Here is a 12567-nt window from a genome sequence, read left to right on the forward strand (position 1 = left end):
GCAAGTGGCTGAGTCATGGACCAGCTCCAAAGTTTGGCTTCATTTTTTGATTGTTTTAAAAGGCAAAACATTGCTTTATTCCTGTTCCAGCAATCACACTTGTGTCGTCTTGTAATGTATTATTACTCTTCCAGGCCACTTTTGGTGACTTATAGCTCAGAGTTGTGCTACAAATATTTGTCAAGCAGTTTTACACATTTTTAAACAATCCATTATTTTCATATAATGTTCCCTGGCCAGTTTGCTTACTACAACTTGCTAGTACCAGGTTGGGACCCTTTTACCTCCTGAACTGCTTTAATTCTTTATGGCACTGATTCAACAAGGTGCTGGAAACATTCCTCAGAGATTCTGGTTCCTGTTGACGTGATAGCATCACACAGTTGCAGATTTCTTAGTTGTACATCCATAATGGGAATCTCCCAATTACACCACAACCCAAAAATCTCTTGACTGTGGAAGTCAGGTAAGTACAATACAACTCAATGCCATGGTCAAGAAACCAGTTTGAGATTGTGTGACATTATGCTGTAAGAAGCCAACAGAAGATGGGTATATGGAGATAGTCAGCAGCAATATTGTTTAAACAATGCTCAGTTGATACTGAGGGGCCCCAAGTGTGCCAAAAATGTCACCCACATCGTTACATGACCATGAGCCTAAACTGTTGATACAAGACAGCACAAATCCACACTTTCATGCTGTTTGTGCCAAATTCTGACTGTGCTATCTGGGTTCTTTCTTCATCCTGGCGTTGTTCCCGCTGGTGCAGGGTCCGCTCTTTGGCAAAGGTTTCTCCATTTGGTTCTGTCCAAGGCGTCCTCAGGTGATGTGTTGACGGTCTTAATGTCCTCCTTAATTTTCTCCATCCTATCTTCGGTCTGCCTCGAGGCCAGCATCCTTCTGGGTCGATCGTCATAGCCGTTTTTGCTAGAGTTCTCATCGCTTTGAATCACGTGTCCATACCACCTCAGGCGACTCAGAGACTCCAGCATCTTTTCCTTAATTGGGGCTACGCCTAGTCGCTTCCGTATGTCTTTGTTCGTAACACGGTCCCGTCTTGTAATTCCCAGGCTCCATCGGAGCATGCGCATCTCCATGGTGTTTAGGGCCTGTTCATGTGTGGTCAATGCGGGCCAACATGCGGAGCCGTACAGGGCTATAAGGCGGACCACTGTTTTGTAGATTTTTCCCTTGAGTTGATCTGGCATTCTTCTGTTGCAAAGGACACCAGTGACTTGTCACCATTTTAACCAGGCTGCATTTATTTGTGCTCGGACAGCGGAGGTGATATTTCCATCGTAGCTGATGACTGAGCCCAAGTAGCGGAACTCTTCTGTCTTCTTCAACTTTTCGTTGTCAATTATGATGGTGCCATCAGTTTGGGGGCCTCCTTCCAGGTATTTGGTTTTTTTTTTTTCGTGTTGAGCTGCATACCATATTCATCGAACCAGTGTTGAGTCGGCGTTTGGGTCTATTCTCTGTCTTTGCTGGCGAGGAATACGTCATCGGCAAAGAGGAGAGACCATGGATGAGGTAACTGGAGGTCGGCCATGATGGTATCCATACATAGAATGAAGAGGAGGGGTGACAGAGCTGATCCTTGGTGGACACCAACACTAACTGGGGAGGGAGGTGATAGTCCAGCGGCGCATCGGACTGAACTGGTGACGTTGTCATAGAGGAGCTGTTCTATCTGACTTGCACTGGAAATCAAGACTCAGTTTTTAACTTCATAATGTGTATTTATTAGCATGCTATTATACTTATGTATTGTTTATGTCTAGCATATTTGGGGATACTGTTGGAATTTCTGAAATTCTCTCTGGGGATGAATAAAATATGGATCTATCTATCTGAACACCAAACTATGCCTGTTTCCTATTGTTAGCTGACAGGTATGGCACCCAGTGTGGTCTTCTGCTGCTGTAGCCTATCTGCCTTAAGGTTCAATGTACTGTGCATTTAGAGATACTCTTTTGCGTACTTGGTTGTTATCTGAGTTACTGTTGGCTTCCTATCAGCTCGATGCAGTCCTACCATTTTCCTCTTACCTCTGACATCAACAAGGCATTTTCCCCCTAAGGACTGCCACTCAGTCGATATTTTCTCTTTTCTGGATCCTTTTCTGTAAACCCTAGAGATGGTTATCCCAGCAGATAAGCCTGTCTGTCACCAACAGCCACACCACATTCAAAGTCATTTGTATCATGTTTCTTCCCCATTCTCATGCTCAGATTGAACTTCAGCAGATGGAAAATGAAGTTGCGAACATGTGATTGGCTGATTAGATATTTGCATAATGAGCAGTTGAACAGGTGTAACTAATGAACTGGCCAGTGGCTGTGTATGTTAGCTATTGTCCATTGATATTTTATATTTATTGTACATGGATCAAATATATACACAAACAGATAAGCACAGGTGGTTTATGCATTATTAGTTTTACAGTCCAGTTCATTACTGGCTATGGTGGGCCATTCAGATCAATTTTATATATAAGAGCACAGTATGTGTTGAATTGAAATCGAAAGTTCCACAAAAAAAGGGTGTTGGTCTAGCTTGCTGGGTTGAGCAGGCGATTCATATGCTGCAAGGCTATTGCAGAGGCCTGGGTTTGAATCCACCCTGAAGCCATTTGCTTTGTGTCTTCCCCCTGCTGTCTCCAAGGTTTCCTGTCATCTCCAAAAAAGAACATGTTAAGAATTAGTAACATTAACTGTATTTCACTTTGCTGCTGCCAGGTACATAATACATTACACGTCAGTGGCGCTTATTTGACTGTCTGCCACTCCAATTACCAGCAACTCAACTCAAAACTGAAAATGCTAGTCACGTATTAGTAAGCAATACACATTTACCAGTTCGTGCAATGATACGGGCCATTAACCTTAGTTGCATTTATGACCTCTAGATATATGAAGTTCAGCTTAATTACAAACACACACAAAAAAATATGACTCAATCGATTCTGATGACATGTGCAGTTTAATGTAACATATATGAGGATAGGTTTGCATATAAGCCTAATGCAATGGTATCTTAGTCTCCACTGATTCTGATTATTCCTGTAAGTCAATTAAATGTAGCCCAATGAGATATTTCAAACTGTCATTAAATAATCTAAAAATAATCCTATACTAATGCTTTACTGTTATTATTAGTAAATCCTGAAATGTATTAATTGCAGTAACTCTTCAAAGGTATAGGCAGTAATCAGAAGCACCCCTCCAGTCTGACTGAACAAAAGCAGTGAAATTAAGACCAGACCAGGCTGTGGACAAGGCTTAATCCACAGCAGACTCTCCCCTCAGCTTGAATAAAGCTTTGCAGCACAGCTCTCCACTACGTCTGCTTGCTCTGGTAACAAGCCTCTTCTGTGACTGGGGAAGAAAAAAAACACAAGTAAGGGAAAGGTAGGGATAACCTTGCTCCCTTCCTCTTCAAATAGAGGCATGCTGAGCTTCATTAGAAACGGTGGTGGTAGAGGTACACTGGGGAGCATTCGAGTCCCTCTCCCCTTCAATCCTTAGTTTTTAACCAGCATGTTCTACGAGTCTGTGTGCACGCAAGACAAGCCAAAATAGGTAATGAGGAATGTCAGCCTAGAAACAGAAAATCACCTCTACCAAGACCAAACTGTTCCAGAGGACTGGCTTGCATTCCACAGCAACTCTGAGTGATTTATTGCATCTCACCCCTCCCCAAAAAAAAGTCTCCCAAAAAGACATCTAGCTACACAGCTGGTTAATGCCAACTGGTTGTGACTTGTGATGAGTAATGACATCCCTTTGAGTCAGTAGCTTTGTTCTGCCGTGTCTGGATGATGGATCATTCTTTTAAACTTGTTCTCAAGATGTGCAGATTATCCGTTTCATAACAATCATTTTTTCTAAAGAGAGGCGAGAACTATAAGAAGTAATTTCTCCCTCCGTTAGGTCCGTGGTGTTATCACGTTTCTGCGAAGCACGAGTCGAAGCCGTAGTTGTCCACTTTTCACTGTGCTCATCAACAGTAGATCCAGGGTCCATACAAACCCAATTAAGAATCAATTTGAGCCAGTGTCAGACAGTCTGGCGCCTGGAGAGGGGTAAATGCTTTTAATATGAACATTTTATCGTTGTCTCACAGTTCTTCCATCGTCTAACAGTCTGGCATGTGTAAAGTATCTGTCATGAAGCCTTGTGCTTGAATCCTACCACAGTAGTACGTCCACAGAACTCAACACATGGCATGCACATGAAAGGAAAGGTAGAAAAACTGATATGTGAAACAATCCTGTTTGAAAGGCATAAATCATAGAATTTGCCAGAAGCCGTGATTGGCGTATTTATTCTGCCTGCTGTTCAGACTCAATTTACTTTCAGGACGAATGCCATGGCGTGAAATGCATTCTTGAATTATGTCAAACATGTTTGACTTGGGTCCAGATTGATATGGTCGCCATGACATCCTAGCTGCTCTTATCTGGAAAAAAACCAGATAAAAAAAGTAAATCCCTCCTCTGCTTCCTCCCACCTCACATCTATCACAGCTCAACCATCAGTGAGACTAATAGAGTTGATTATTTATAGAAAATGCATATTTTAGCTCTTTGCCGTTAATGTAATTATGATGATAGTAGAATCAGGACAGGCTGCAGAAAAATACAGCAAGGTGCTGCCGAACAACCGTATTCGGTACTCAATGTGTTAAAGCCGACTGGTGCTGTTTATAGAAGAGCTATAAAATTAGTTTATGCCAGGTAGCACACCATACATGTAGCTTCAATTTTTTTGTAGAACTTCAGATAACAACAAGAGCAGGCAATGAGAACAAGATGCCTGAAACCTGTACCACAACAATCTCTTTAGGGCGTCTCACTCAGTACTGACCTGTGGCTATGAAATGCTGTGATTATCACTTTAGTCAATGCTGCACAGAAAGGAGCTGTGCAGAGATGATGGCCTCTAAGAGATGAGTGGTAGTCAAAGAAGCATGTTGTTTTCTTGATTTCACTTGAGCATGAAGGTAATTTTCACACGAAGCTTCCCAAAGGCAGGGATGGTTTTCATGCAGTTATTGATTACAATTAGGATCGCTTATTGACTAGATGCATACAATTTGGTAAAAGAAAAAGCTAATGAGATATTTTACCCACTGTGATACATTTCTATTTCTAATATGGTGTTAACTGACATATTTTTGATTAATCTGTCTTGAAAAGTATCTACTGAAAACATGCTTTTGATACCCAGTGGTCAAGATAACTAGTTCTCCCGTTGATGGTAGACTTTAACTAAAACACTAAACATTGTGGTTTTTGGGTCCATATCCAAAACTAAGTAGAAAGAATTACTGCAGTAAAAAGAACCATTTATAGAAATGTAAAAGCATGAAAGCAAAAATGTAAGCCATCTCACTAAATACACACTTGGGAGAGCCCTTCGATCATCAAGTAAAGTCTCTACACTAGACCGAAAATAAATTGTAAATCAAATTATTGTGCATTCAGTTGTTATTGTCCCACTCTCAGAAATTCTCTTCCAAATGATGTAAGCTTTTCTACAACATCATTTTCTTTTAAAAGTAGAGAAAAACTTATTTTTGTGTGGGCATTCAACAACTTTAAATTTATATCTTTTCCACAGCAGTCTTTTTGTTGCATTCATGCTGTATCATTTAAATGGTTATTATGTGCAGCTGAGTGGGTAGAACCGCTCGTATAATCTTGTTTTTAGTTATCCGGATGGTCAGACATATTGTAAATTTATGACACAGATGATATCTCCCAGATGGTGAGGAGATATGTACACATGCCAACCAACTGGATGGGTGCAAAAGTTCTAACAGTTTTGAGTCTTCCTATAAAACTTAATTTATTACACAATTTAAGTTTATGAAGTCTGTTAAAAAAAAGCCTAGCTCAATCAACATTCATTTATTAACAATAAATTAGATATGTTTTATATATTTCTGATATATCTGTCCTGGTGCAGATGTAGTCCTTTTAAAAGTAGAAAATAATCTTTGGACATATTAAAATGTTATATTTCTGTCTTGGTACTATTTGACATGAACTCTGGTTTTAGTTAAAGTTAATCACCAAATTCTTTTAAATAGAACAAAGGATTATGCTGGTTTGCATTTTTTTTCGTTTGGCACTTAATAGTCACCCCTCCCCCCTTAAAAAATAATGATAATTTATGGTGTTCCCCAAGGAACAGTTGTGGGGCCTTTACTTTTTTATTTTATGTATTTTATCCCCAGATAGTGCTATCAGGGGGTTTCTTTTCACAGCTATACGGGTCCAGCCGATGCTTCTTTTAGATGTAGTTTAGATATCTGTGCCTTTACCCCCATAAAACCTTTTACAAGTCTACCAGGATTTCTCTGAGTGACACAGAGAGACTAACGTATGCTTTTATTTCTCGAAGGCGAGCATTTTGTAAAGCTGTCCTATCTGGTCTACCCCCAAAATGCTATAAATCAGTTGCAATAGATTTAGAACTGTGCTGCACAGGTGCTGACAGGGATCACAAAGAGAGAACATACTGCACTAAGTCTTTACATTAGTTGCCTGTCAGTTTCCGTATTGATTTTAAAGTTGTGTTACTTTAAAGAACTTTCAGGTTTCACATCAGCCTACATGTCTGACATATCATGGACCAGGATGGTCTCTCAGGACTTCTAGCAGCAGTGTTTTAGTTGTTCCAAAGCTCAGGACAGAAACTTTTGTTTTAGTTTTTATATGCTCTGAGCTGTTGGGACAGACAGACTAATATATTATAAAAATATTGTTTTATATCAAATTAATTCATTTTTATTCATATTTTAGCACCTCTCACTGATATTATTGTGTTTATTTTGTACATTTTATTACTTTATTACCTGCAAAGCACTCTGAAATGTACTAACCAGCATAACAAATACTTTACTAATAAAGCCACTGATTTAAATCCACTAATGCAATCTACTGAGTTAATTATAAAACTAGGTCTACACTCTTTGTTTGTGTCTGTTTTCATTTGACAATGAACTGCTCCAAATATATAACACAACAACACTTGCTAATTTAGGCTATTTATCTGGTGTCAGTTCAAGGTTAGCTCTAGAGCTAATCACAGATATAATGACAAAATACAGTGAGGTATCCTTTAGCATCGTGTATGCTACACTACAAAACACCTTCCATTTAATTCAGCTGAAGTCTAGTGGTGAACACGAATAAACTATTCATATATTATCAGAGATGGGTCGTAATTTAGCACAAATGCACTGTTGCTGTACTTAAGTAGAATTTTCAGGAATCTACTTGGAGTATTTATTTTTCTTAAAACGATTTACTTTTCCTGCCTACTCTTGACATTTTCAAAAAGTGTTCGTTACTTTATGTTGAAGACATTTGAGAAACGTTTTAACTTCCTCTGCAAGCCTTCAAATATCAAAGCTATTTGGTCCTAAATGGAGGGAACAATAACATAAGAGACAATCCTGTTGGTGTATCCATCACCTAAGATTAAAGAGGCAAAACATATAGTTTATGTGTCATCTTTACCCAGGGGTTAGGTTGGGTCAGAATGATCTAGAGTTGCATTTTTGGTGCAGAAATTTGTGGTTGCAGTACTTCAACATCTAGCTAGTGCCACAGAAGAGGAGCTAAAGGGAGTAAAGTGTGTTTTTTTAAGTGTCAGGTAATTTTAAATGCATCATTTCTATCAGCTCAACAAATATCAGCAAGCCTACAAAATGTTTGTGTGCAGTTTGATGCACAGTGTGTCTGCTAGCTTAAGGTACAGCCTCTGTATTTCCCAGGGCGAGAAAAGAGTGAGCGATAACTTCACTCAGAGATGGAGAAAGATGTAAGAAAGACAGGACAGGAGAGGAAGAAGAGAGGTTAGATTTAAAGGTAAGGACCGCTCGGTGACATTTGATAAACTGGAATTTTAAAGCTTGTAATGGCTTCATTTTTTTGAATTTTGCACCGGATCTTTATATGATGTGAAGTTATGTTTTTTCATGTTGTGAAACATCCTGCAAACCAAACTAATGTTTCTGCTATCATCCTGTTATTGCAGTACTGGTGTTCAAAGGCTGTGGTGTTCATGGCCAGTTAGGTCACATCAAGTGTAGCAGAGATCAATTTCAATTTCAGCTAATGATGGTTAAATTCATTCACTGAAATCAATCTTATATACTGTGTAGTATAAAGACAGAATAAGCAGTATACTGTCAGTGTAAAGGGTGGAAATCAGCCAAGATGACATCTGCTTAAATCTTCCCCTGACTATACTTTATGTTTAGGTGTGGAGGCAAAAAAAAAAAAGTTTTATTCCCATGTCTTAATATAATTTTATTATGATACTGATAAAAGGTTCAGTCATCTTTGCAGAAAAATAGCTGGTGGAAATGTCAATGTGGAAAACAAACTGAGATATACTGACTGTGTTATTCAAAGGCTGCATGAAAATGCTCAGCAGTTTAGTGCAGGATAAACAGTTTAGATTGCTGTATTGTGTTGAATTTACTGTAAAGCACTGCAATGGACTGGTGCACAGCAGTTGTGGTGTTTATCATCAGAACTACTTTTCACTCTTGTATTTTGGGTGCATTTCAGAGTCTGTACTTTTTCAGTTTACTGACTTATTTGAGTAAAGAAGTCAAATCAGTGCTTTTTTAACACAGGTGTGAGTGCTTCTACTTAAGCAAAGCACGTCTGTACCTTTGCCACCTCTGTGTATTATTGCTCTTCTTGTGCAGAATTAGCCAACAATCCAATATTTGTAGCCAGGTGCATTCATTTTGTTGGACAAAAGGCTAATTTGAAATTGTGTTTATACAAAGGAAAATTCAGAAGTTGTTATTTTTGCCGTCTTTGGACCTGCAAGAAAGCCTAGCAGGAGAGTCAGAGTTAGTACATGGTCGTATGAGGATCAGCCAAGTTTAATCAGCCAAGTGAAAACACCTGTGTAGGGCTTATTAAAATGACACGGTGTTCAGATATATTCCATGCTGCAGCTTTTCAGAAAGGCTTATAAAAGCTTCACATTTTTGAGAAATAAATTGCGGATGCTAATTGAACCGAAGCTAGCATGGAAATAGGTGGATGTTGCCTCAAAGTCCCACCTCACTTCAAGGCTAGCTGTGTTCCTCCTGCTTCTATTCCACTTTGCATTTTTGCATAATGGGTTTATTGCAACCAATTTTCCCTGTGAGCTGCTTTGCAAATTATTGACTTCCAACAAGCCGTGAGTGGATAATATCTTCCTGTTTGGTGGATTTATTATTTATTGCGTCTCTGTTTGTGTCAGTGTAACCGTATGGCATGTGTCTGTGCTTCAGGTACCAAAAATAGAGGCAGTCCCAGTACAGCAGCTTGAGTGACAGGATTCCTTTCAGTGGCACGCAAAGATGTCCCATTTCCCTATTCCCTAAAAAGTCAGCAAAGATATCTCAAAAATGTGTTACTGTATTGCTATTTAAATGATACAACAGCAGAATAAACTGCCTCTATTTGGAGCTAGTTATTTGAAATATATTTTTAGTGCTACGTAGTTTTCTCAGCAGCTCAAATGTGTGAAAAAAGTAAAAAAGTAACTCATCTTGAATCTGCTACTGTTGTATGGAATCATTAGATTCTATAAATCTTTTCTTTTTCTCTTCCTGTCCTCCCCTCCCCCCCCCCCTCCTGTCTGCCTTTTCACGCTGGGACAATGAGCATCTGTTTCCATTTTTCAGCGTTTTAGTCTCTATGTGAAAAAACTTGCTGCACAACAGAGGAACAACACATACAGCTACACATAAGATAAACATTCACCATTGGAAACTAAATTAAAACAAAATGTTCCCGAGTACTTTACCAAGTGCTTAAAAATGCTTGACTATAGATTGAGATGCCTTTTTCAGATAACCTTGTTTTCTGGGCTGGGACACAGTGATATTTTTGGAGCAAATTCACCCAGTTGGAAGGCAGTGGCTCTGGTGCATTACGTTTATTTGTTCGGGGTTTTTCCCCATATAAGAGCATTTTTACAGGCTTCCTAAGGACAGAGGAAAGGCAAAGTGTTACGAGCCAAAAAGATCTAGAGTGGAGACAAGTCTGGATCCATGTTGCTTGTCAGATTTTATCTATTGTAGAGAGCTGAATCTGCTTTCTATGCTTGATCTAACTTCTGTCAGTGGAGTTTGCAGCTGACACAAGTCTCACGGGAAACAACTGAGGACTATATAGTTTCACTGTGGTTCTACCAAGAATACAACATAGTTCTGAAACTCAGAGCTTCCTCTAAAGGACCTTTGAAGTATATATCTAAATGAAGGCATCAGTGAGTGAGTGTCGCTCTATGTTATGATTCACAATATGCCGGTGCCTGTGTGCTTTTTACTAATTGTTTAGTTGACATTTTTATGTGAGCTGAGTTGCTTGCACATTTCCTTTGTCAAGTTCAAGCTTAGTTGTTACTAAAAAAACAGTAGAAGCATACTTGCTGTTGTAAACCCCTGCAGGTGCATTCAGCCAGTAAAGGGCAGGTCTACAAGTAGGTCATTAAACTATTAATTTACTTCCTAATTTATGTTTAGTTAAAGTTTTTGCTAAACATAAATTAGGAAGGCTTCCTCCCCCAAACCAAGAACATTCATGATAGCCTATGCAACCTGTCTAAAGTCTGGCTTTTACCCAAAGTATATGAAGTATATGTATATTTTTATTTTAGTCAGAAGAACTATGCTCATAAGGGAAAGTCACCAGAAAGTCATGAGGTCTGCAGATTTGGTTGAATATGATGGAAACTACCACAAAGAAAATGAAGCAGCAGTATATTCTGAGAAATTGCTGCAGTAATTTTTCATTCGCACACAGGGAGAGAAATATGGTGTGAAGTGACACAGTATATGTAGGTCATGAAACCTGCTAAAATTGTTAGATGTTGTCAATCTATGGGTACATCCAAACTGAAACCCCCAAATTACTGAAATAACAGTGAAATAAAAGTGAATAGGGGGATATACGGATATATATGAAACCTAAAGAACAGAGTTCACCTTCCTTTTATCTGTAACGTATTTACTTAGAAATAAAGTTTGGCCTGTGCAACAATCCAAAACATGCACAGTTGATTATAGTATTATTTTTTAAGTTTGATTTAAAAGTTTCACACTACTTAGTACATTTAGTTTTACATGTTTTTCACCACCCAGTTAGAAAGTAAAATCACTCTCAATTACAGATGCACCTTTAGAATATAAACTCTCCCACAACATGTCTTTGTCCTGTCTTCCTCCCCTCACCCTGAGACTGTTTCTTTCAGAGGTTTCTTCCTGTTAAAAGGGAGTTTTTCCTTCCCACTGTCACCACAGAGCTTTTGGGTGTTTCTCTCTATTATTGTAGAGTCTTTACCTTACAATGTAAAGTGTCTTGAGGCAACTGTTGTCAATATTCAATAACATTGAATCAAACTGAAATGAACTGGTATCACCCTTACTCTGCCATCTCATTCAAATATCCAAAACTTTGAGCAAAAGCAGTGGTATGTCCATTTTTTTTCTACTTACTCTAAATTGAATCATTACCCCATACCAAGTTGAAAACACGTGCTGTATTTCTCCATGGAGGTAAAGGTTTATCACCTTACTTGTCCTTAATTTTGGAAATTACATATTTGCGGTGAATGCTTTCGTTTGGATGCTCTTAAAAATGTTTCCTTGGAATCGGGTGGCATAGTTTTCAGATATTTGAAACTAGCTGCTTGGAATCATAGGAAGCTGGATGCACAATCTAAATAATGGGTTTAGGAATACACTGTGCAGACTGCAGTCCTAGTCCTCAGTGTGAATTAAGACGTTGTCTTGTCATGAATGTAGTAGAGTTCAGTTGTGGTTGAGCTCCTTCCATCACGGAAACTGCCATTATGAGGATCGTGATAATTCCCATCGTTTTTCATGCTGCCCTGTGATTACAGAACTATAGAAAGCTGGTTTGTCCAATAAGCTCGGAAATTAATGCTGAAAAGAATTTCTCCTTGATGCGGAAGAACAGAGAGTGTTTATGTCTGCGTGGAACAAGAGCTTTTAACAAATCCTGAAGAAAATCCTCAAAAAGTCAGTTAAGATCCTTTGATTTTTCCTCTTTTTCTCAATAAATAGCTTTTCCCTTTTCAAGGTTTGAGATCGCCTTTGAATTTGTGGCTTTTGATCTTAATGAGTAAACCCATCTAATAATGATTCGAGACATATTTACCACAGCGTTCGCCACAGCATTCCCAGCTACTCTCTTATTTACCGCATGAATGTTTGCTGAAACACCCCACATTATTGCATGAGGTTTTTCACCATAATGTGAATGGCACTTTTGGAGAGGGAACACACAGAATGCATGAGAGGACGAAATCAAAGAAAAGATGTCGAGGTGGAAGGACTTGAATTCTTAAAATGTGCCTCTCTGTGAGGTCGCTGTGGTTGAAAAGCCACAGAAAAGTCTACCACTGGAAGGGAAAAAAATGTAATTATCACTCCTATAATCTAAAATAACATCTAAAAATTGAATTCGCAGGAAATGGATTTGAGGTTGTTTTATAATGCCGTTGTTTC

The 12567-nt window shown here is 38.8% G+C and overlaps 1 pseudogene; it reads right to left on the reverse strand.

Annotated features, from left to right (window-relative positions):
* Nucleotides 1-648: 648 nt before the first annotated feature.
* On the reverse strand, nt 649-2225 carry LOC120722767 (annotated as a pseudogene).
* Nucleotides 2226-12567: the final 10342 nt, after the last annotated feature.

This window comes from Simochromis diagramma, unplaced genomic scaffold (assembly GCF_900408965.1).
Source record: "Simochromis diagramma unplaced genomic scaffold, fSimDia1.1 OVJJ01000205.1, whole genome shotgun sequence".
Lineage (NCBI taxonomy): Eukaryota > Metazoa > Chordata > Actinopteri > Cichliformes > Cichlidae > Simochromis > Simochromis diagramma.